General features: G+C 38.2%; 1 protein-coding gene across 1 annotated transcript in view; it reads right to left on the reverse strand.

The window, feature by feature from the left end:
- LOC138327950 (arginyl-tRNA--protein transferase 1-like) overlaps positions 1–22,042 on the reverse strand; it is a 183,117-nt gene that overhangs the window by 81,008 nt on the left and 80,067 nt on the right. Inside the window, exon 4 of the mRNA XM_069274455.1 lies at positions 918–977. The gene's annotated coding sequence lies outside the window, so the exon portion shown is untranslated. The remainder of the gene's footprint in view (positions 1–917; positions 978–22,042) is intronic.

Genomic DNA, 22,042 nt, shown 5'->3' on the forward strand with positions numbered 1-22,042 from the left:
TTGAAAGTTTTTTGTTGGGTTGATGATATCATGAATAGTTAAGTTCCTTTTCAGACAGGGCTGAGTTGTAGAAGCTGGTGGCAACCTCACAGAACAATAGAATTCAGGAGACCTGTCTTAACCTGACATCCAGAGCAACTTAGGTAATAAGGTTTTAATAATGATGGAGACCAATCACATCACAGAAAGAACTTCCAGGATACTAGAACACAACAGCACAGACCAAACCTTTTATCAGCAACCAAAAATGCAATATAAAATGTACAGTGTGAAATGCCAGAATTTAGAGTACTGAACCAGTGACCTTGAATACGTGATACAGTAAACAAACTTATTTTTGCAGCGACTGCAAATTTATTTGTGTTTTCATGTGAACTTATTTTTTTTTTATTCTATCAGTATTGTTTTAACATTTTTGCAGGATTTCTAATATCCCTGAAAATATCTTAAAGCTAATCCCATGCAAAAATAGCTTTGTTTACAGTTCCCTAATCAAATTATGACGATACATGTTAATTTTTTTTAAAGCTACCTACCTATTCAAATACAGATTCACATCTTTGTGTGAACTGCAATTTAGTTTGCTACCTGTATCTAAATATGGGGGTTGAGCTTATAAACAAACAAAAAAACAAATTAAAAAGTTTTCTTTCACTACTGTAAACAAATAATTTCATGCTATATTAGGCACAGCTCTCTTCATGTATGCGTTATAAATGTGTTTAGCTGTGCCATTGAGTCACACAGGTGTATACAGGTGCACTTTTGATTGTGTTGGAGGATGTTACCTGGCCAGGTTGATAAGCTGCTGCACCGTCACTGGCGTTTCATCTGTCAGTTATGGGGTTATTGGAAACACCTTCATACATTTATCAACAGAATCCATTAACTACGGTAACCATGAGGATACAACTTACTGAGCCAGTCACAAACTCGTCATTCCATCTCCTCCCATCACACTTCCTCAACTGATAAACCTGTCAGAATAAAACAAAACTTATCCATTTTACAGAACTTTTGCAAAATGCCTGAAACATGAGATCATCCACTGCATGTAGATATGCTGATAATCATGGCTAAACTACACAGAATACATATTGTAATAAAGCTAGAGTTTGATATCTTCTTGTCATTTGACACAAATAGGACTGGATTATGACAGTTGGGGTTTGTAATTACTGGGATGTTCCCTATATAATATGTATGTTAGAGCTATATAGCTACATAATTGGTGGACGGATAGTAACTAGCATTTGGGGGTGACACAACATGGAGGTCAGAATTAAGGATTTATAGTTAGACACACGAATAGTAGCACAAGTAGAGGTTGGAATTTAGGATTTATAGTGGCAGTTGGATGGGAAAATACTAAGGACAAGTAGAAGTTGGAATTTAGGATTTATAGTGGCAGTTGGATGGGAGAATAGTAGCACAAGTAGAGGTTGGAATATAGGATTTTTAGTGGCAGTTGGATGGGAAAATACTAAGGACAAGTAGAGGTTGGAATTTAGGATTTATAGTGGCAGTTGGATGGGAGAATAGTAGCACAAGTAGAGGTTGGAATTTAGGATTTATAGTGGCAGTTGGATGGGAGAATACTAGGAAAAGTAGACGTTGGAATTTAGGATTTATAGTGGCAGTAGGATGGGAGAATAGTAGCACAAGTAGAGGTTGGAATATAGGATATATAGTGCCAGTTGAATGGGAGAAAGTAGCACAAGTAGAGGTTGGACTATAGGATTTATAGTGGCAGTTGGATGGGAGAATACTAAGGACAAGTAAAGGTTGGAATTTAGGATTTATAGTGGCAGTTAGATGGGAGAATAGTAGCACAAGTAGAGGTTGGACTATAGAATTTATAGTGGCAGTTGGATGGGAGAGGTTGGAATTTAGGATTTATAGTGGCAGTTGGATGGGAGAATACTAGGACAAGTAGAGGTTGGAATTTAGGATTTATAGTGGCAGTTGGATAGGAGAATAGTAGCACAAGTAGAGGTTGGAATATAGGATTTATAGTAGCAGTTGGATGGGAGAATAGTAGCACAAGTAGAGGTTGGACTATAGGATTTATATTGGCAGTTGGATGGGAGAATAGTAGCACAAGTAGAGGCTGGTAAATGGAATTTATAGTGGCAGTTGGATGGGAGAATACTAAGGACAAGTAGAGGTTGGAATTTAGGATTTATAGTGGCAGTTGGATGGGAATATAGTAGCACAAGTAGAGGTTGGACTATAGGATTTATAGTGGCAGTTGGATGGGACAATACTAGGACAAGTAGAGGTTGGAATTTAGGATTTATAGTGGCACTTGGATGGGAGAATAGTAGCACAAGTAGAGGTTGGACTTAAGAATTTATAGTGGCAGTTGGATGGGAGAGGTTGAAATTTAGGATTTATAGTGGCAGTTGGATGGAAGAATACTAGGACAAGTAGAGGTTGGAAATTAGGATTTATAGTGGCAGTTGGATGGGAGAATAGTAGCACAAGTAGAGGTGGAACATAGGATTAATAGTGGCAGTTGGATGGGAGAATACTAAGGACAAGTAGAGGTTGGAATTTAGGATTTATAGTGGCAGATGAATGGGAGAATAGTACCACAAGTAGAGGTTGGACTATAGGATTTATAGTGGCAGTTGGATGGGAGAATACTAGGAAAAGTAGACGTTGGAATTTAGGATTTATAGTGGCAGTTGGATGGGAGAATAGTAGCATAAGTAGAGGTTGGACTTTAGAATTTATAGTGGCAGTTGGATGGGAGAGTAGAGGTTGGAATTTAGGATTTATAGTGGCAGTTGGATGGGAGAATAGTAGCACAAGTAGAGGTGGAATATAGGATTTATAGTGGCAGTTGGATGGAAGAATACTAAGGACAAGTAGAGGTTGGAATTTAGGATTTATAGTGGCAGTTGGATGGGAAAATAGTAGCACAAGTAGAGGTTGGACTATAGAATTTATAGTGGCAGTTGGATGGGAGAATAGTAGCACAAGTAGAGGTTGGACTTTAGAATTTATAGTGGCAGTTGGATGGGAGAGTAGAGGTTGGAATTTAGGATTTATAGTGGCAGTTGGATGGGAGAATAGTAGCACAAGTAGAGGTTGGAATATAGGATTTATAGTTGCAGTTGGATGGGAGAATAGTAGCACAAGTAGAGGTTGGTATATGGGATTTATAGTGGCAGTTGGATGGGAGAATAGTAGCACAAGTAGAGGTTGGTATATGGGATTTATAGTGGCAGTTGGATGGGAGAATAGTAGTACAAGTAGAGGTTGGAATTTAGGATTTATATTTGCATTGGGATGGGAGAATAGTAGCACAAGTAGAGGTTGGTATATGGGATTTATAGTGGCAGTTGGATGGGAGAATTCTCAGGACAAGTAGAGGTTGGAATTTAGGATTTATAGTGGCAGTTGGATGGGAGAATAGTAGCACAAGTAGAGGTTGGAATATAGGATTTATAGTTGCAGTTGGATGGGAGAATAGTAGCACAAGTAGAGGTTGGTATATGGGATTTATAGTGGCAGTTGGATGGGAGAATAGTAGCACAAGTAGAGGTTGGAATTTAGGATTTATAGTGGCAATCAGATGGGAGAATAGTAGCACAAGTAGAGGTTGGAATTTAGGATTTATATTGGCATTTGGATGGGAGAATAGTAGCACAAGTAGAGGTTGGTATATGGGATTTATATTGGCAGTTGGATGGGAGAATACTAAGGACAAGTAGAGGTTGGAATTTAGGATTTATAGTGGCAGTTGGATGGGAGAATATTAAGGACAAGTAGAGGTTGGAATTTAGGATTTATAGTGGCAGTTGGATGGGAGAATACTCAGGACAAGTAGAGGTTGGAATTTAGGATTTATAGTGGCAGTTGGATGGGAGAATATTAAGGACAAGTAGAGGTTGGAATTTAGGATTTATAGTGGCAGTTGGATGGGAGAATACTCAGGACAAGTAGAGGTTGGAATTTAGGATTTATAGTGGCAGTTGGGTGGGAGAATAGTAGCACAGGTAGAGGTTGGAATAAAGGATTTATAGTGGCAGTTGGATGGGAGAATAGTAGCACAAGTAGAGGTTGATATATGGGATTTATAGTGACAGTTGGATGGGAGAATACTCAGGACAAGTAGAGGTTGGAATTTAGGATTTATAGTGGCAGTTGGAGGGGAGAATAGTAGCACAAGTAGAGGTTGGAATTTAGGATTTATAGTGGCAGTTGGAGGGGAGAATAGTAGCACAAGTAGAGGTTGGAATATAGGATTTATAGTGGCAGTTGAATGGGAGAATAGTAGCACAAGTAGAGGTTGGAATATAGGATTTATAGTGGCTGTTGGATGGGAGAATACTACGGACAAGTAGAGGCTGGAATTTAGGATTTATAGTGGCAGTTGGATGGGAGAATAGTAGCACAAGTAGAGGTTGGAATATAGGATTTATAGTGGCAGTTGGATGGGAGAATACTAAGGACAAGTAGAGGTTGGAATTTAGGATTTATAGTGGCAGTTGAATGGGAGAATAGTAGCACAAGTAGAGGTTGGAATATAGGATTTATAGTGGCAGTTTGATGGGAGAATACTAAGGACAAGTAGAGGTTGGAATTTAGGATTTATAGTGGCAGTTGGATGGGAGAATACTCAGGACAAGTAGAGGTTGGAATTTAGGATTTATAGTGGCAGTTGGATGGGAGAATAGTAGCAAGAGCAGAGGTTGGAATATAGGATTTATAGTGGCAGTTGGATGGGAGAATAGTAGCACAAGTAGAGGTTGGAATATAGGATTTATAGTGGCAGTTGGATGGGAGAATAGTAGCACAAGTAGAAGTTGTAATTTAGGATTTATAGTGGCTGTTGGATGGGAGAATACTAAGGACAAGTAGAGGTTGGAATTTAGGATTTATAGAGGGAGTTGAATGGGAGAATAGTAGCACAAGTAGAGGTTGGAATATAGGATTTATAGTGGCAGTTGGATGGGAGAATACTAAGGACAAGTAGAGGTTGGAATTTAGGATTTATAGTGGCAGTTGAATGGGAGAATAGTAGCACAAGTAGAGGTTGGAATATAGGATTTATAGTGGCAGTTGGATGGGAGAATACTAAGGACAAGTAGAGGTTGGACTATAGGATTTATAGTGGCAGTTGGATGGGAGAATACTAGGACAAGTAAAGGTTGGAATTTAGGATTTATAGTGGCACTTGGATGGGAGAATAGTAGCACAAGTAGAGGTTGGACTTAAGAATTTATAGTGGCAGTTGGATGGGAGAGGTTAAAATTTAGGATTTATAGTGGCAGTTGGATGGAAGAATACTAGGACAAGTAGAGGTTGGAATTTAGGATTTATAGTGGCAGTTGGATGGGAGAATAGTAGCACAAGTAGAGGTGGAACATAGGATTTATAGTGGCAGTTGGATGGGAGAATACTAAGGACAAGTAGAGGTTGGAATTTAGGATTTATAGTGGCAGATGAATGGGAGAATAGTACCACAAGTAGAGGTTGGACTATAGAATTTATAGTGTCAGTTGGATGGGAGAGGTTGGAATTTAGGATTTATAGTGGCAGTTGGATGGGAGAATAGTAGCACAAGTAGAGGTGGAACATAGGATTTATAGTGGCAGTTGGATGGGAGAATACTAAGGACAAGTAGAGGTTGGAATTTAGGATTTATAGTGGCAGTTGGATGGGAGAATAGTAGCACAAGTAGAGGTTGGAATGTAGGATTTATAGTGGCAGTTGGATGAGAAAATACTAAGGACAAGTCGAAGTTGGTATATGGGATTTATAGTGGCAGTTGGATGGGAGAATACTAGAACAAGTAGAGGTTGGACTATAGAATTAATAGTGGCAGTTGGATGGGAGAATACGAAGGACAAGTAGAGGTTGGAATTTAGGATTTATAGTGGCAGATGAATGGGAGAATACTAAGGACAAGTAGAGGTTGGAATTTAGGATTTATAGTGGCAGTTGGATGGGAGAATAGTAGCACAAGAAGGGTTGGAATTTAGGATTTATAGTGGCAGTTGGATGGGAGAATACTAAGGACAAGTAGAGGTTGGAATTTAGGATTTATAGTGGCAGTAGGATGGGAGAATAGTAGCACAAGTAGAGGTTGGAATATAGGATTTATAGTGCCAGTTGAATGGGAGAAAAGTAGCACAAGTAGAGGTTGGACTATAGGATTTATAGTGGCAGTTGGATGGGAGAATACTAAGGACAAGTAAAGGTTGGAATTTAGGATTTATAGTGGCAGTTAGATGGGAGAATAGTAGCACAAGTAGAGGTTGGACTATAGAATTTATAGTGGCAGTTGGATGGGAGAGGTTGGAATTTAGGATTTATAGTGGCAGTTGGATGGGAGAATACTAGGACAAGTAGAGGTTGGAATTTAGGATTGATAGTGGCACTTGGATGGGAGAATAGTAGCACAAGTAGAGGTTGGACTTTAGAATTTATAGTGGCAGTTGGATAGGAGAATAGTAGCACAAGTAGAGGTTGGAATATAGGATTTATAGTGGCAGTTGGAGGGGAGAATAGTAGCACAAGTAGAGGCTGGTATATGGAATTTATAGTGGCAGTTGGATGGGAAAATACTAAGGACAAGTAGAGGTTGGAATTTAGGATTTATAATGGCAGTTGGATGGGAATATAGTAGCATAAGTAGAGGTTGGACTATAGGATTTATATTGGCAGTTGGATGAGAGAATACTAGGGCAAGTAGAGGTTGGAATTTAGGATTTATAGTGGCACTTGGATGGGAGAATAGTAGCACAAGTAGAGGTTGGACTTTAGAATTTATAGTGGCAGTTGGATGGGAGAGTAAAGGTTGGAATTTAGGATTTATAGTGGCAGTTGGATGGGAGAATAGTAGCACAAGTAGAGGGTGGAATATAGGATTTATAGTGGCAGTTGGATGGGAGAATAGTAGCACAAGTAGACGTTGGAATTTAGGATTTATAGTGGCAGTTGGATGGGAGAATAGTAGCACAAGTAGAGGTTGGAATTTAGGATTTATAGTGGCAGTTGGATGGGAGAATACTAAGGACAAGTAAAGGTTGGAATTTAGGATTTATAGTGGCAGTTAGATGGGAGAATAGTAGCACAAATAGAGGTTGGACTATAGAATTTATAGTGGCAGTTGGATGGGAGAGGTTGGAATTTAGGATTTATAGTGGCGATTGGATGGGAGAATACTAGGACAAGTAGAGGTTGGAATTTAGGATTGATAGTGGCAGTTGAATGGGAGAATAGTAGCACAAGTAGAGGTTGGAATTTAGGATTTATAGTGGCAGTTGGATAGGAGAATAGTAGCACAAGTAGAGGTTGGAATATAGGATTTATAGTGGCAGTTGGAGGGGAGAATAGTAGACAAGTAGAGGCTGGTATATGGAATTTATAGTGGCAGTTGGATGGGAGAATACTAAGGACAAGTAGAGGTTGGAATTTAGGATTTATAGTGGCAGTGAGATGGGAATATAGTAGCACAAGTAGAGGTTGGACTATAGGATTTATAGTGGCAGTTGGATGGGAGAATACTAGGGCAAGTAGAGGTTGGAATTTAGGATTTATAGTGGCACTTGGATGGGAGAATAGTAGCACAAGTAGAGGTGGAATATAGGATTTATAGTGGCAGTTGGATGGAAGAATACTAAGGACAAGTAGAGGTTGGAATTAAGGATTTATAGTGGCAGTTGGATGGGAGAATAGTAGCACAAGTAGAGGTTGGAATGTAGGATTTATATTGGCAGTTGGATGGGAAAATAGTAGCACAAGTAGAGGTTGGTATATGGGATTTATAGTGGCAGTTGGATGGGAGAATAGTAGCACAAGTAGAGGTTGGTATATGGGATTTATAGTGGCAGTTGGATGGGAGAATATAAGGACAAGTAGAGGTTGGAATTTAGGATTTATAGTGGCAGTTGGATGGGAGAATAGTAGCACAAGTAGAGGTTGGAATTTAGGATTTATATTGGCATTTGGATGGGAGAATACTAGCACAAGTAGAGGTTGGTATATCGGATTTATAGTGGCAGTTGGATGGGAGAATACCAAGGACAAGTAGAGGTTGGAATTTAGGATTTATAGTGGCAGTTGGATGGGAGAATACTAAGGACAAGTAGAGGTTGGAATTTAGGATTTATAGTGGCAGTTTGATGGGAGAATAGTAGCACAAGTAGAGGTTGGAATATAGGATTTATAGTGGCAGTTGGATGGGAGAATAGTAGCACAAGTAGAGGTTGGAATATAGGATTTATAGCGGCAGTTGAAATGGGAGAATAGTAGCACAAGTAGAGGTTGGAATTTAGGATTTATAGTGGCAGTTGGATGGGAGAATACTAAGGACAAGTAGAGGTTGGAATTTAGGATTTATAGTGGCAGTTGGATGTGAGAATACTCAGGACAAGTAGAGGTTGGAATTGAGGATTTATAGTGGCAGTTGGATGGGAGAATAGTAGCACGAGTAGAGGTTGGAATATAGGATTTATAGTGGCAGTTGGATGGGAGAATAGTAGCACAAGTAGAGGTTGGAATATAGGATTTATAGTGGCAGTTGAATGGGAGAATAGTAGCACAAGTAGAGGTTGGAATATAGGATTTATAGTGGCAGTTGGATGGGAGAATACTAAGGACAAGTAGAGGTTGGAATTTAGGATTTATAGTGGCAGTTGGATGGGAGAATAGTAGCACAAGTAGAGGTTGGAATATAGGATTTATAGTGGCAGTTGGACGGGAAAATACTAAGGACATGTAGAAGTTGGTATATGGGATTTATAGTGGCAGTTGGATGGGAGATTACTAAGGAAAATAGAGGTTAGAATTTAGGATTGATAGTGGCAGTTGGATGGGAGAATAGTAGCAGAAGTAGAGGTTGGAATATAGGATTTATAGTGGCAGTTGAATGGGAGAATAGTAGCACAAGTAGAGGTTGGTATATGGGATTTATTGTGGCAGTTGGATGGGAGAATATTAAGGACAAGTAGAGGTTGGAATTAAGGATTTATAGTGGCAGTTGGATGTGAGTATAGTAGCACAGGTAGAGGTTGGAATTTAGGATTTATAGTGGCAGTTGGATGCGAGAATAGTAGCACAAGTAGAGGTTGGAATTTAGGATTGATAGTGGCAGTTGGATGGGAGAATACTAAGGACAAGTAGAGGTTGGAATTTAGGATTTATAGTGGCAGTTGGATGGGAGAATAGTAGCACAAGTAGAGGTTGGTATATGGGATTTATAGTGGCAGTTGGATGGGAGAATATAAGGACAAGTAGCATATGTTCCCCAACTATTCAGGAAGTCAGCTTGATATTGGGAGGTTGAGGTAGAGTGGTAGATTATAGGATATATAGCATGAACAGACATTTTGACTTATCATGCATCAAGACAAATTGTGTGAAGAAGTTATTCAATAGAAAAAGTTGCTGTCAACTGGGAACTGTCTGTCAAAGAGCCGTTATGGCATCGTTTATTGCCATTTCTTTTCTAATATGGCATATAAATTCACTTGTCTTTTAGATGGCTGGTATGGCATCAGTTCATTTGCCCTTTTGAAAGTTCACACATACTTTGGAAAGCTGATAACATTAAGCTCACTTTCCCTTTAATATGACTCAGAAGTTCACTTATTTACCATATTGAGAGCTAATGGCATATCAGCTCACTTGCCTTTTGCAGGACACACGACAGGTTTTCTTGCTCTTATTGACATATAAGTTCACTTATTTGCCCTTAAAGAACTAATGGCAGCAGTTTATTTGCATTTTGGATAGCTTATTAATGGTATAAATATACTGGCTCTTGAGAGCCAAGGTAAAACTGCGACTCAATACACTGACTGGTAGCTATTTTAAAAGGTGTTTTCTTTGTTGCGAGTATAAGCAGAGTTCTTTAAAGTAATTAACCCTTGAAAGTGGTTATAGAATCTTATGTATACATGTTCTCAACAGTGTTAGAGATCAGATAATTGAAAATCCTCTTATGTCAATAGTAAGTAAACATGGAGAGAAAGCTGGGATTGCTCACGTCATTCTGTTGACCTATATTTCTATTTCGGTTATAGAAAACAACAGAAGAAAGTGATCTTATTGTTGGAGTCATAATATCTGCTTCATATGGGTGACCGTATTTTCGTAAAGACGTCACAGAATTTCTATCAAAGTTTAACCACCCCCACCAAATTATGTACACAATACAAGTAATTTGCCGACCGTCAGGAATAACGGGTATATTTAGTGACAAGGACGTCAGCAAATTATTGTTATAGACATTCGGTTTAAGATCTCTAATTGTATTCCTTATACAAATAAAAGTCACCTGAACAGCCAAGTCTAAAGAGGTCATCTTATGAAACAGTTCTAAATCCAATCATATAGACTTCTGCATTTTACAGGGGTCAGGAAATGTAACACCTGGCAGAACCACAAGACTGCATTGGAAGATCATTGAAATATCTACAATCTCTTTTGGTTCCAGTGTTAAGAGCTGGTCTAAGATATGGGACATACAAGGTACAAAATATTGTACTTAAGAATATACATATGACAATTAGAAGGTTGAAAAAGGCATGCAGGGTGTAAAAGATATACAAGATGCAAGAGACATACAAGATGCAAGAGACATAAAAGACACAAAAGACATGTAAAGTACAAGACAAAGTGCAAAAGCCATATTAAGTCCAAAAGACATACAGAATGCAAACGATATATACAAGGTGCAAAAGACATGCAAAGTACAGGACAAACAAAGTGAAAAAGACACAAAATGTGGAAATGACATAAATAATGTAATGTTCAAAAGACACACTAAGGTACAAAAGACGAGCAAGGTGCAAATGACATACATGGGTTCAAAAGACACACAAAGGTATACAAGGTGCAGGAGACATACAAGGAATCACAGACAATCAAGGTCCCATATAACTGCCATTCCTGACTGAGTGAGTGAGGCCAGGTATTAAACTGATATATGTAGACTTATTACACTGCAGACGGCCAGGCTCTGTGGTAGGTGTACATTTATTATTCTAAGTGATAAGATCATTATCAGGGAGATCATCTCAGTAAATAATAATAAGATTGTAACAGGTTTTATCCCCAGGTGTTTGGCCATGTAAAATATATGTGTGTTTGTATTAATGCTGGGATGCCTCCCATCACTATGTATAATAGATCAGCAGGCCTACTGGCGACTGGACCTATAAATCCTCTTGACCATCACCTCATCCCAGAATCCTCTGCCAGGTCACCAGACATTTTGGCCAACACACTGGTCATAATCAGCCTTCATCAGGACAGGAGCCACTTACACTGACATAAGGCCACCAGCATGTGTCTCCTGTAAATAGGGAGAATACCACATATCGTCTTCACCACCAGGTGTAAGGTCTAGGGCCCTGTAACAATGGTCTAATCTTCACCACAAGGTGTAAAGGTCAGGCCCCATCACAATGGTCTAGTCTTCACCACCAGGTGTAAGGGTCTAGGCCCTGTAACAATGGTCTAGTCTTCACCACCAGGAGTAACAGTCTAGGACCCGTCACAATGGTCTAGTCTTCACCACCAGGTGTAAGGGTCTAGGCCCTGTCACAATGGTCTAGTCTTCACCACCAGGTGTAAGGGTCTAGGCCCTGTAACAATGGTCTAGTCTTCACCACCAGGTGTAAGGGTCTAGGCCCTGTCACAATGGTCTAGTCTTCACCACCAGGTGTAAGGGTCTAGGCCCTGTAACAATGGTCTAGTCTTCACCACCAGGAGTAAGAGTCTAGGGCCCGTCACAATGGTCTAGTCTTCACCACCAGGTGTAAAGGTCAGGCCCTGTCACAATGGTCTAGTCTTCACCACTAGGTGTTAGGGTCTACCCCTGTCACAATGGTCTAGTCTTCACCACCAGGTGTAAAGATCAGGCTCTGTCACAATGGTCTAGTCTTCACCACCAGGTGTAAGGGTCTAGGCCCTGTAACAATGGTCTAGTCTTCACCACCAGGTGTAAAGGTCAGGCCCTGTCATAATGGTCTAGTCTTCACCACCAGGTGTAAGGGTCTAGGCCCTGTAACAATGGTCTAGTCTTCACCACCAGGTGTAGGGGTCTAGGCCCTGTAACAATGGTCTAGTCTTCACCACCAGGAGTAAGAGTCCAGGACCTGTCACAATGGTCTAGTCTTCACCACCAGGAGTAAGAGTCTGAACCTGTCACAATGGTCTAGTCTTCACCAACAGGTGTAAGAGTCTAGGCCACGTCACAATGGTCTAGTCTTCACCACCAGGTGTAAGGGTCTAGGCCCTGTCACAATGGTCTAGCCTTCACCACCAGGAGTAACAGTCAAGGACCCGTCACAATGGTCTAGTCTTCACCACCAGGTGTAAGGGTCTAGGTTCTGTCACAATGGTCTAGTCTTCACCACCAGGTGTAAGGGTCTAGGCTCTGTCACAATGGTCTAGTCTTCACCACCAGGTGTAAGGGTCTAGGTTCTGTCACAATGGTCTAGTCTTCACCACCAGGTGTAAGGGTCTAGGCCCTGTCACACTGGTCTAGTCTTCATCACTAGGTGTAAGGGTCTAGGCCCTGTCACAATGGTCTAGTCTTCATCACTAGGTGTAATTGTCTAGGCCCCGTCACAATGGTCTAGTCTTCACCACCAGGTGTAAGGGTCTAGGCCCTGTCACAATGGTCTAGTCTTCATCACTAGGTGTAATTGTCTAGGCCCCGTCACAATGGTCTAGTCTTCACCACCAGGAGTAAGAGTCTGAACCTGTCACAATGGTCTAGTCTTCACCAACAGGTGTAAGAGTCTAGGCCACGTCACAATGGTCTAGTCTTCACCATCTGGTGTAAGGGTCTAGGCCCTGTCACAATGGTCTAGTCTTCACCACCAGGAGTAACAGTCTAGGACCCGTCACAATGGTCTAGTCTTCACCACCAGGTGTAAGGGTCTAGGTTCTGTCACAATGGTCTAGTCTTCACCACCAGGTGTAAGGGTCTAGGCCCTGTCACAATGGTCTAGTCTTCATCACTAGGTGTAAGGGTCTAGACCCTGTCACAATGGTCTAGTCTTCATCACTAGGTGTAATTGTCTAGGCCCCATCACAATGGTCTAGTCTTCACCACCAGGTGTAAGGGTCTAGGCCCTGTCACAATGGTCTAGTCTTCATCACTAGGTGTAATTGTCTAGGCCCCGTCACAATGGTCTAGTCTTCACCACCAGGTGTAAGGGTCTAGGCCCTGTCACAATGGTCTAGTCTTCATCACTAGGTGTAATTGTCTAGGCCCCGTCACAATGGTCTAGTCTTCACACAACAAGTTTCTTACAAATCTTTGTGCTGGATGCATAGGTTGTCTGTGAGTAAATACTGTTTAACTCATTCAACCCTGAAATTTCATAATGGACTGGTCTAGTCTTTGATTAGGAATAGTCTAAATTTGTCTTCAGGGGTGAAAATGTTTTTGAAGATGGTCTCGAATGTGGTAATTTGACCGTCAAAATAAAAAAGGTTAAGATTTTCTACCAAAGAACACAACCACAATATGACAGTCTGGTACATTTCTCAACTTCCTGAGGAAAATAAACTGCAAATGGAAGAGAGCTATAAAGATATAGACCCCAAAAGTTAAAATCATATTTTAAGCTTCATTTAATCAAAATCCAATATTGCTAGATCTCTTTTTATTTTCTAAATATGAGAAACATTTGATCTGTTTACAGGTTGAATGTTATTCTAAAATGAGGTCACAGAGTAAGGATAAACAGTTTTGTTGGTCAAGTAGATAAGACTTGACCTTTATAAAGATACAGGTACGTGCTACGAAAGTAATCAACAAGATATGTCTTATCTGTATCAATAAAGTTTCGTAAACACTGATACATCGTGACCTATATATGTCTGAAAGTCGATAATGAAATGCACATATCGGAATTATGCTGAGTAAATATGAACACTCCTTCTGGGCTTAATATACTTTGTTTAGAAATGCATAGAAAGAATTCTAAAAAAAATGGAGGGGAAAATACTGGCCTTTTGTCTTTAATCTGTTTTGAATTGAACTTAGCACTAACCTTGATTCTGAAACCCACAATCCTGGCTTACCAATGAATTATGAATAAATAAGAGAGCAAGATAGATAAGGATAATATCATCTATTAAACACAAGAGAAAACATGAAAGCAATATGTACTAAACCAAAAGTAGAGACTAGATCTTAGTGGAAGATGAACAATTAACTTACAATGCAGGAATGATATAACAGTGACCGTGTCCAGTGAAAGTTTGTTTCTATAGACTGTACAGAGAAGTTTGTCAATTCTTTTATCTGGTAGAAGGACCAGCTTACAAATGTTTTTAATGTTCGATCAGAAAATACATTTCATATCTAGATTTCCCATCATTATCAGATCTGTATCATTGTATAAAGATGTAGGTTTTAAATGGAGTGAAAATACAGAACTATAGGATAGTCATTTATATAAAGACATGTTGTTATCTTCACAAAGGGATGGATACATCATTTATGTCAGAGATACCATCGGTTATATCCAATAAAATGTTCTACTATATCTCACAGATAGGTATAATAAACTTCCTAACCTTGATGTGTCAGTAGGAGGGTATCATCAACAACTCTATTATTGAGGCATTGTATATATTAGTAGAGGTCGTACATATAGATCATCAACAACTCTATTATTGAGGCATTGTATATATTAGTAGAGGTCATACTTATGTGTTTAATATCTCTCTATCAAAGGGTTACCGGGTACCTTCATATCAGTTCAGTCTGAACAGGGTGTCAAAAATTATATTTGCCTTAGTTTAAGGACAGGCCAGATTGTGTTATTGAAAGTGTAAAGCTGGAGTACACCGGGTAAAACCTCCTGCCTATCGCTAATACCTGACACCTAGCTGTTTCATTTTTTATTTTTAGCCTGCCATCATACACATAATACTTGATGCACAATGAAAGAATGGTTTTCAGACTTTAGATAACCATAGGACTTCAGTTACAAAAATTCTTTCGTTGAAAAACATTGGATTGGAAAGTAATACAGAATTTAAGGGTAAATCTGAAGTTAAAAACTTTCCAATTCTAGTTAATTAATAAGGAATTTTAAAAGAATATCAGCCAGAACTTCAATCATGTCATTCTTTCCATATAGCTTTTTTGAGTAAAGCAATTCTAGTTACTTAATGAAGAATATTAAAAGAACATCAGTAAGAACTAACTTAAAAATTATGAATCTTTGCACATACGAATAAATAGAATTCCAAAACTTCTGGTAAAACCTTCCTGGAGATATGCCTCACAAAATGTGCAAATATTTCGAGTCATTGTAGAGTGATTCAACCACTTACATAAATAACAAGCATACTGGAGAGTGTTGCATGTGAAAGTAGCATTACAACATCCCATGTGGAGGCATGTCTGTGCACTGTGTGCAGGGGGGTGCCCCCCCCCCCCCCCCCCCTCCCCTCCAATGTTTATGGTCCGTGACTGTCATTGGTGACTGTGGTTCTGTAATCACCGTCCAATGTCAGCCAGGTTTGGAGTTCCGTGTCTGTAATAACATAGTCCACCAGTAATTACCTACATGTGGTAAATGCTCCCCAAATCAAACCAATTTTATCTATTTGTTTTATACGATTACTGCAATCACAGTAATTCGATAGTTCCACATGGACTGTTTGCAGTGTATCAGGAACTGTAGAAAGCATTCTGCTTCGCCATGTCTTATGTAAAGTAACCGGTAGCTCTTTCTGCTAATTAAGGTCAGGAAATGGGACAGGAAATTATGGCCTTTTCTTAAAGAAAATTGCATTAATGCCATCAATATGATGCTTAAATTCAAGATTTTAGCTTTTACTTTTATGCATTAATCTCAAAGTGAATGCAGTCCTGCATTTCCTGCTTCACTGCATTTATATCACATAGTCTTTATCCTCAATTTCCAGGCATGACAGTTGCTATTTGATGATAAACTTTATGACTTTATAACATGACCTATTTAGATTTAAGGTAACCATGACATCTAGATTTGGGTGGAAAACCATTTTCTATATATATGCTGTATGCATGCACATGGCATTGTGTGAAAAAGACCTCAATAAATATCAAGACATATATTTGTATCATTCTTGATAAGATGTCAATTACAATTACAATGGTACATAATTTAAAGCATTCTGCAAATTAATCACTTAACAATCTAGCAAGAAACTGTTTACAACAATCAAGAAGGAGAATATTAACAATCTACCAAGTGGCTATCAACAATCTACCAAGTGGCTATCAACAATCTACCAGGTGGCTATCAACAATCTACCAAGTGGCTATCAACAATCTAACAAGTGGCTATCAACAATCTACCAAGTGACTATCAACAATCTACTCAGTGGCTATCAACAATCTACCAAGTGGCTATCAACAATCCACCAATTGACTATCAACAATCTACCAAGTGGCTATCAATAATCCACCAAGTGGCTATCAACAATCTACCAAGTGGCAATCAACAATCTACCAAGTGACTATCAACAATCTAACAAGTGGCTATCAAAAATCTACCAAGTGACTATGAACAATCTACCAAGTGGCTATGAACAATGTACCAAGTGGCTATCAACAATCTAACAAGTGGCTATCAACAATCTACCAAGTGGCTATCAACAATCTACCAAGTGACTATGAACAATGTACCAAGTGGCTATTAACAATGTACCAAGTGACTATCAACAATCTACCAAGTAACTATCAACAATCTACCATGTGTCTGTCAACAATCTTCCAAGTGGCAATAAACAATCTAACAAGTGACTATGAACAATCTACCAAGTGGCTATCAACAATCTACCATGTGTCTATCAACAATCTTCCAAGTGGCTGTCAACAATCTACCAAGTGATTATCAACAATGTACCAAGTGGCTATGAATAATCTACCAAGTGACTATCAACAATCTGCCAAACAACTATCAACAATCTACCAAGTGGCTATCACAATCTACCAAGTGGCTATCAACAATCTAACAAGTGGCTATCAACAATCTACCAAGTGACTATCAACAATCTACCAAGTGACTTTCAACAATCTAACAAGTGGCTATCAACAAGCTAACAAGTGACTATCAACAACTACCACTTAGCAATCAACAATCTACCAAGTGACTATGAACAATATACCAAGTGACTTTGAACAATGTACCAAGTGGCTATTAACAATGTACCAAGTGACTATCAACAATCTAACAAGTGGCAATCAACAAGCTAACAAGTGACTATGAACAATCTACCAAGTGGCTATCAACAATCTACCAAGTGGCTATCAACAATCTACCAGGTGGCTATCAACAATCTACCAAGTGGCTATCAACAATCTAACAAGTGGCTATCAACAATCTACCAAGTGACTATCAACAATCTACTCAGTGGCTATCAACAATCTACCAAGTGGCTATCAACAATCCACCAATTGACTATCAACAATCTACCAAGTGGCTATCAACAATTTACCAAGTGACTATCAACAATCTATCAAGTGGCTATCAAAAATCTACCAAGTGACTATGAACAATCTACCAAGTGGCTATGAACAATGTACCAAGTGGCTATCAACAATCTAACAAGTGGCTATCAACAATCTACCAAGTGGCTATCAACAATCTACCAAGTGACTATGAACAATATACCAAGTGACTTTGAACAATGTACCAAGTTGCTATTAACAATGTACCAAGTGACTATCAACAATCTACCAAGTGACTATCAACAATCTACCATGTGTCTGTCAACAATCTTCCAAGTGGCAATCAACAATCTAACAAGTGGCTATCAACAATCTACCATGTGTCTATCAACAATCTTCCAAGTGGCTGTCAACAATCTACCAAGTGACTATCAATAATCTACCAAGTGACTATCAACAATCTGCCAAATTACTATCAACAATCTACCAAGTGGCTATCACAATCTACCAAGTGGCTATCAACAATCTAACAAGTGTCTATCAACAATCTACCAAGTGACTATCAACAATCTACCAAGTGACTTTCAACAATCTAACAAGTGGCTATCAACAAGCTAACAAGTGACTATCAACAACTACCACTTAGCAATCAACAATCTACCAAGTGACTTTCAACAATCTAACAAGTGGCTATCAACAATCTACCAAGTGACTATCAACAATCTACCAAGTGACTATCAACAATCTAACAAGTGGCAATCAACAATCTAACAAGTGACTATGAACAATCTAACAAATGGCTATCAACAATCTACCATGTGTCTATCAACAATCTTCCAAGTGGCTGTCAACAATGTACCAAGTGATTATCAACAATGTACCAAGTGGCTATCAATAATCTACCAAGTGGCTATTAATAATCTACCAAGTGGCTATCAACAATCTACTAAGTGGCTATCAACAATCTACCAAGTGACTATCAACAATCTACCAAGTGACTATCAACAATCTAACAAGTGGCTATCAACAATCTACCAAGTGGCTATCAACAATCTACCAAGTGACTATCAACAATCTACCAAGTGGCTATCAACAATCTACCAAGTGGCTATCAACAATCTACCAAGTGACTATCAACAATCTACCAAGTGACTATCAACAATCTACCAAGTGGCTATCACAATCTACCAAGTGACTATCAACAATCTACCAAGTGACTATCAACAATCTACCAAGTGACTATCAACAATCTACCAAGTGACTATCAACAATCTACCAAGTGACTATGAACAATCTACCAAGTGGCTATGAACAATGTACCAAGTGGCTATCAACAATCTAACAAGTGGCTATCAACAATCTACCAAGTGGCTATCAACAATCTACCAAGTGACTATGAACAATATACCAAGTGACTTTGAACAATGTACCAAGTGGCTATTAACAATGTACCAAGTGACTATCAACAATCTACCAAGTGACTATGAACAATCTACCAAGTGGCTATCAACAATCTACCATGTGTCTATCAACAATCTTCCAAGTGGCTGTCAACAATCTACCAAGTGATTATCAACAATGTACCAAGTGGCTATGAATAATCTACCAAGTGACTATCAACAATCTGCCAAACGACTATCAACAATCTACCAAGTGGCTATCACAATCTACCAAGTGACTATCAACAATCTACCAAGTGACTATCAACAATCTACCAAGTGACTATCAACAATCTACCAAGTGACTATCAACAATCTACCAAGTGACTATCAACAACCCAGCAGCAATCCAGTGGTTATTAATAATCAAGCAAGAAACTATTAGCAGTCTAGCAAGAGACTATCAACAATCTACCAATTGGCTATCAAGAAAATTTCAATATAATGGCAGTGTTATTCCCATTATTACTTCCAACACAACATTGGCATCAATGACACTTCAATTTGTATGCCAGTATTTTCCCACAGATCTACTCAAGGAACTTCATTGATGACAACACAAATCAAGCCAAGACATGTTACCATTGACAACACAAGTTAAGCCAGGGAACTTTTATAATTAAGCCATGAAATTTAATTCATAGTATAGCATAATTCATGCTAAGTTACTATAAATTGGCAACAAAATTCATGTTCAAATTATCAATGGCAACACAAGTTAAGCCAAGAAGCTTTTTCCATGACAACACAATTGTCCACCAATTAAGCCAATAAATTTTATCAAATTGAAAATAGACAATAGCTGCCCAAAGGAAGAAAAGAAACTTATCATTGGTAATTCAGATTGATTGGCCAATTTACTTTATCAGTGACAATACAATGCTGGACAAAAAGACATTCTAAAATACACTTAAATACTCATTCAAGTCTTAATGGCAACAAATATCAAAAGGAGAATTCTAAATGATGTGTTTCACCTGGGATTTACACTGGACTAAAGAGGTGAAAGTCTGTTACATTCTTTAGGCTTGCTACCATACTTTATTGTGACATGAAACATATGAACAAATCAGTTTCTGTTTAAACAACACATCAATTCAAAATTTGGATTTTTTAAATTTAAAGGCACAGCTGTTATCTAAGAGAGCGCATCAACCACAATAATTGTTAAACCAACAAAAAGTTGGTCACAGATGATACACTATATGAAATTGTATATACCTAATAAGATGTTATTAGGTTAAGAGGATACCTGATAAGTAGGCATTAAACTTCTTGTCATACCTGTAGGTACTACACAGGTAAATATAAAGTTGTCTAACCTGTGCATCACAAAGATGTATATGAATCTTAATTGAATTGTAAAAGTAAATACAATTAGACCAATTTAACTATTCAAACAGTTGCATTTAATAGGTCATGTACAATCAGAACCTTTAACCGACTTTTAAGACTAGTTCTCAGGCAATACAATCAAATCATCAGAACTTGACAGAATAACACATGATTGTAATTTATTTAAATATAGAGTGTACCATAAAAGATATTTCACTTTTAATTTTTGATATCAAATTAATGATAATTAACTAGAAATTCTTAATAAGTCGCCTCTATATCAATGCGGGATAAGATGTGGCTGGATGGACATTAAGTTATAGTGGGTAACTATATTACGTACACTCCAATTTCTCAGCATGAAAATTAAACATAAGTTTGTACCTTGATGAGAGGGACTCTTCCCTTTCATATAATATCTTTAACATTCAGGGGTGGTGAAGTCTGTGTTGATAAAGGAGTAGGGATATTGTCTCAGTAGAATTTGCAACCTAAATCTTGACATAACAAACAACCAACAAGTCAAGCGTTGTAACCTTATTAGAATTTGTGACTTTAACCAAGGTTTGGTCTATATTGGTAGATCTTATCAGAGACACGTACTTGCTCTTCAGAACCATCTGGTTCTATAATCTGCTTCAATGGAGACTTAATCAGTGCAACATTTGTACTAGCTTTGTCAGTCATTTCTGTAAAAATCATTATTTCAAATATTTGTTTAATTAATGAATTTTGTTTTTGAATTGTTGACCTTTGTATTGTGTCAGTATCATTTATTTTTAAACATTTCACATATGAGATAAAGCACTATAATGATCAAGAACATGTGTGGGTATATACTGAGTTACAGAAACAGGCACTAAAAGGCTTTCAAATCAACAGCATAGAACAAATAACTCGATATCATAATTTTTTTTTTGTGAAACCAATATGTATGAAACTGCCCCTATTTTTGGATAAGAAATAACAGGTATGCTTAATTCGTGAACATTGAATATAAAGCAAGAACGTTGACATTATTTCTGGATTATGTTCAGAACAATAAGTCAGTCATAGAATACAAACAAAAAGAACTTGAAATTCTAAACTGTGAAAGTACTTTTAAATGTTACTGCGTGGGCGAAAAGGTCACGTAATTTAACACTATTGTACAACATGAGACCTCACAAAACAAAGTGATATGGCACTACCATCACATGAGAATAACTTATATTTATTTGTACACGACAATAACACAGCATTGTACAAAATTTATGGACAATATGTTATCTTGTTTTGTAATTGCATGCCCCCAAATGAAACAGAAAACTGGTTTTGATATAGCACAGAAATCTGTCAGGAATTATATATTACAAATCTATTTACAAATTCGAAACAGAGTTTAGTGATAAATATCTCATGATGTAATTTTAGATAAACAACATAGAACTTTCATGGTTAATTAACTATGGTAGATCTTATCAACAGATGCCTCACAACTGGACCTAACATCACATATGATAATGGTTATATAGAGTATTCTTTTGGCTTCATCTACATATTAAAGAGGGCAAGACAAAATCAGAGTTAAAAGTGAAGACTTAATCAAGACAACAAAGAGGACTGATTTACTTAATACAATGGTTTTTTATGGGATAAGAATGGAAAAAAAATTAAAAAGGGACAGAGCTTATCAGACTTTAATGATGCCATTACAGGATTTCATCAGGGTATCAAAATGGACAAGGCTTCGTCAGTGTATCAAAGGGGACAAGGCTTCATCAGGGTATCAAAGGGGACAAGGCTTCATCAGGGTATTAAAGGGGTCAAGACTTCATTAGTGTATCAAAGGGGA

The sequence above is a fragment of the Argopecten irradians genome, chromosome 1 (assembly GCF_041381155.1).
Source record: "Argopecten irradians isolate NY chromosome 1, Ai_NY, whole genome shotgun sequence".
In the NCBI taxonomy this organism is placed as follows: Eukaryota; Metazoa; Mollusca; class Bivalvia; order Pectinida; family Pectinidae; genus Argopecten; species Argopecten irradians.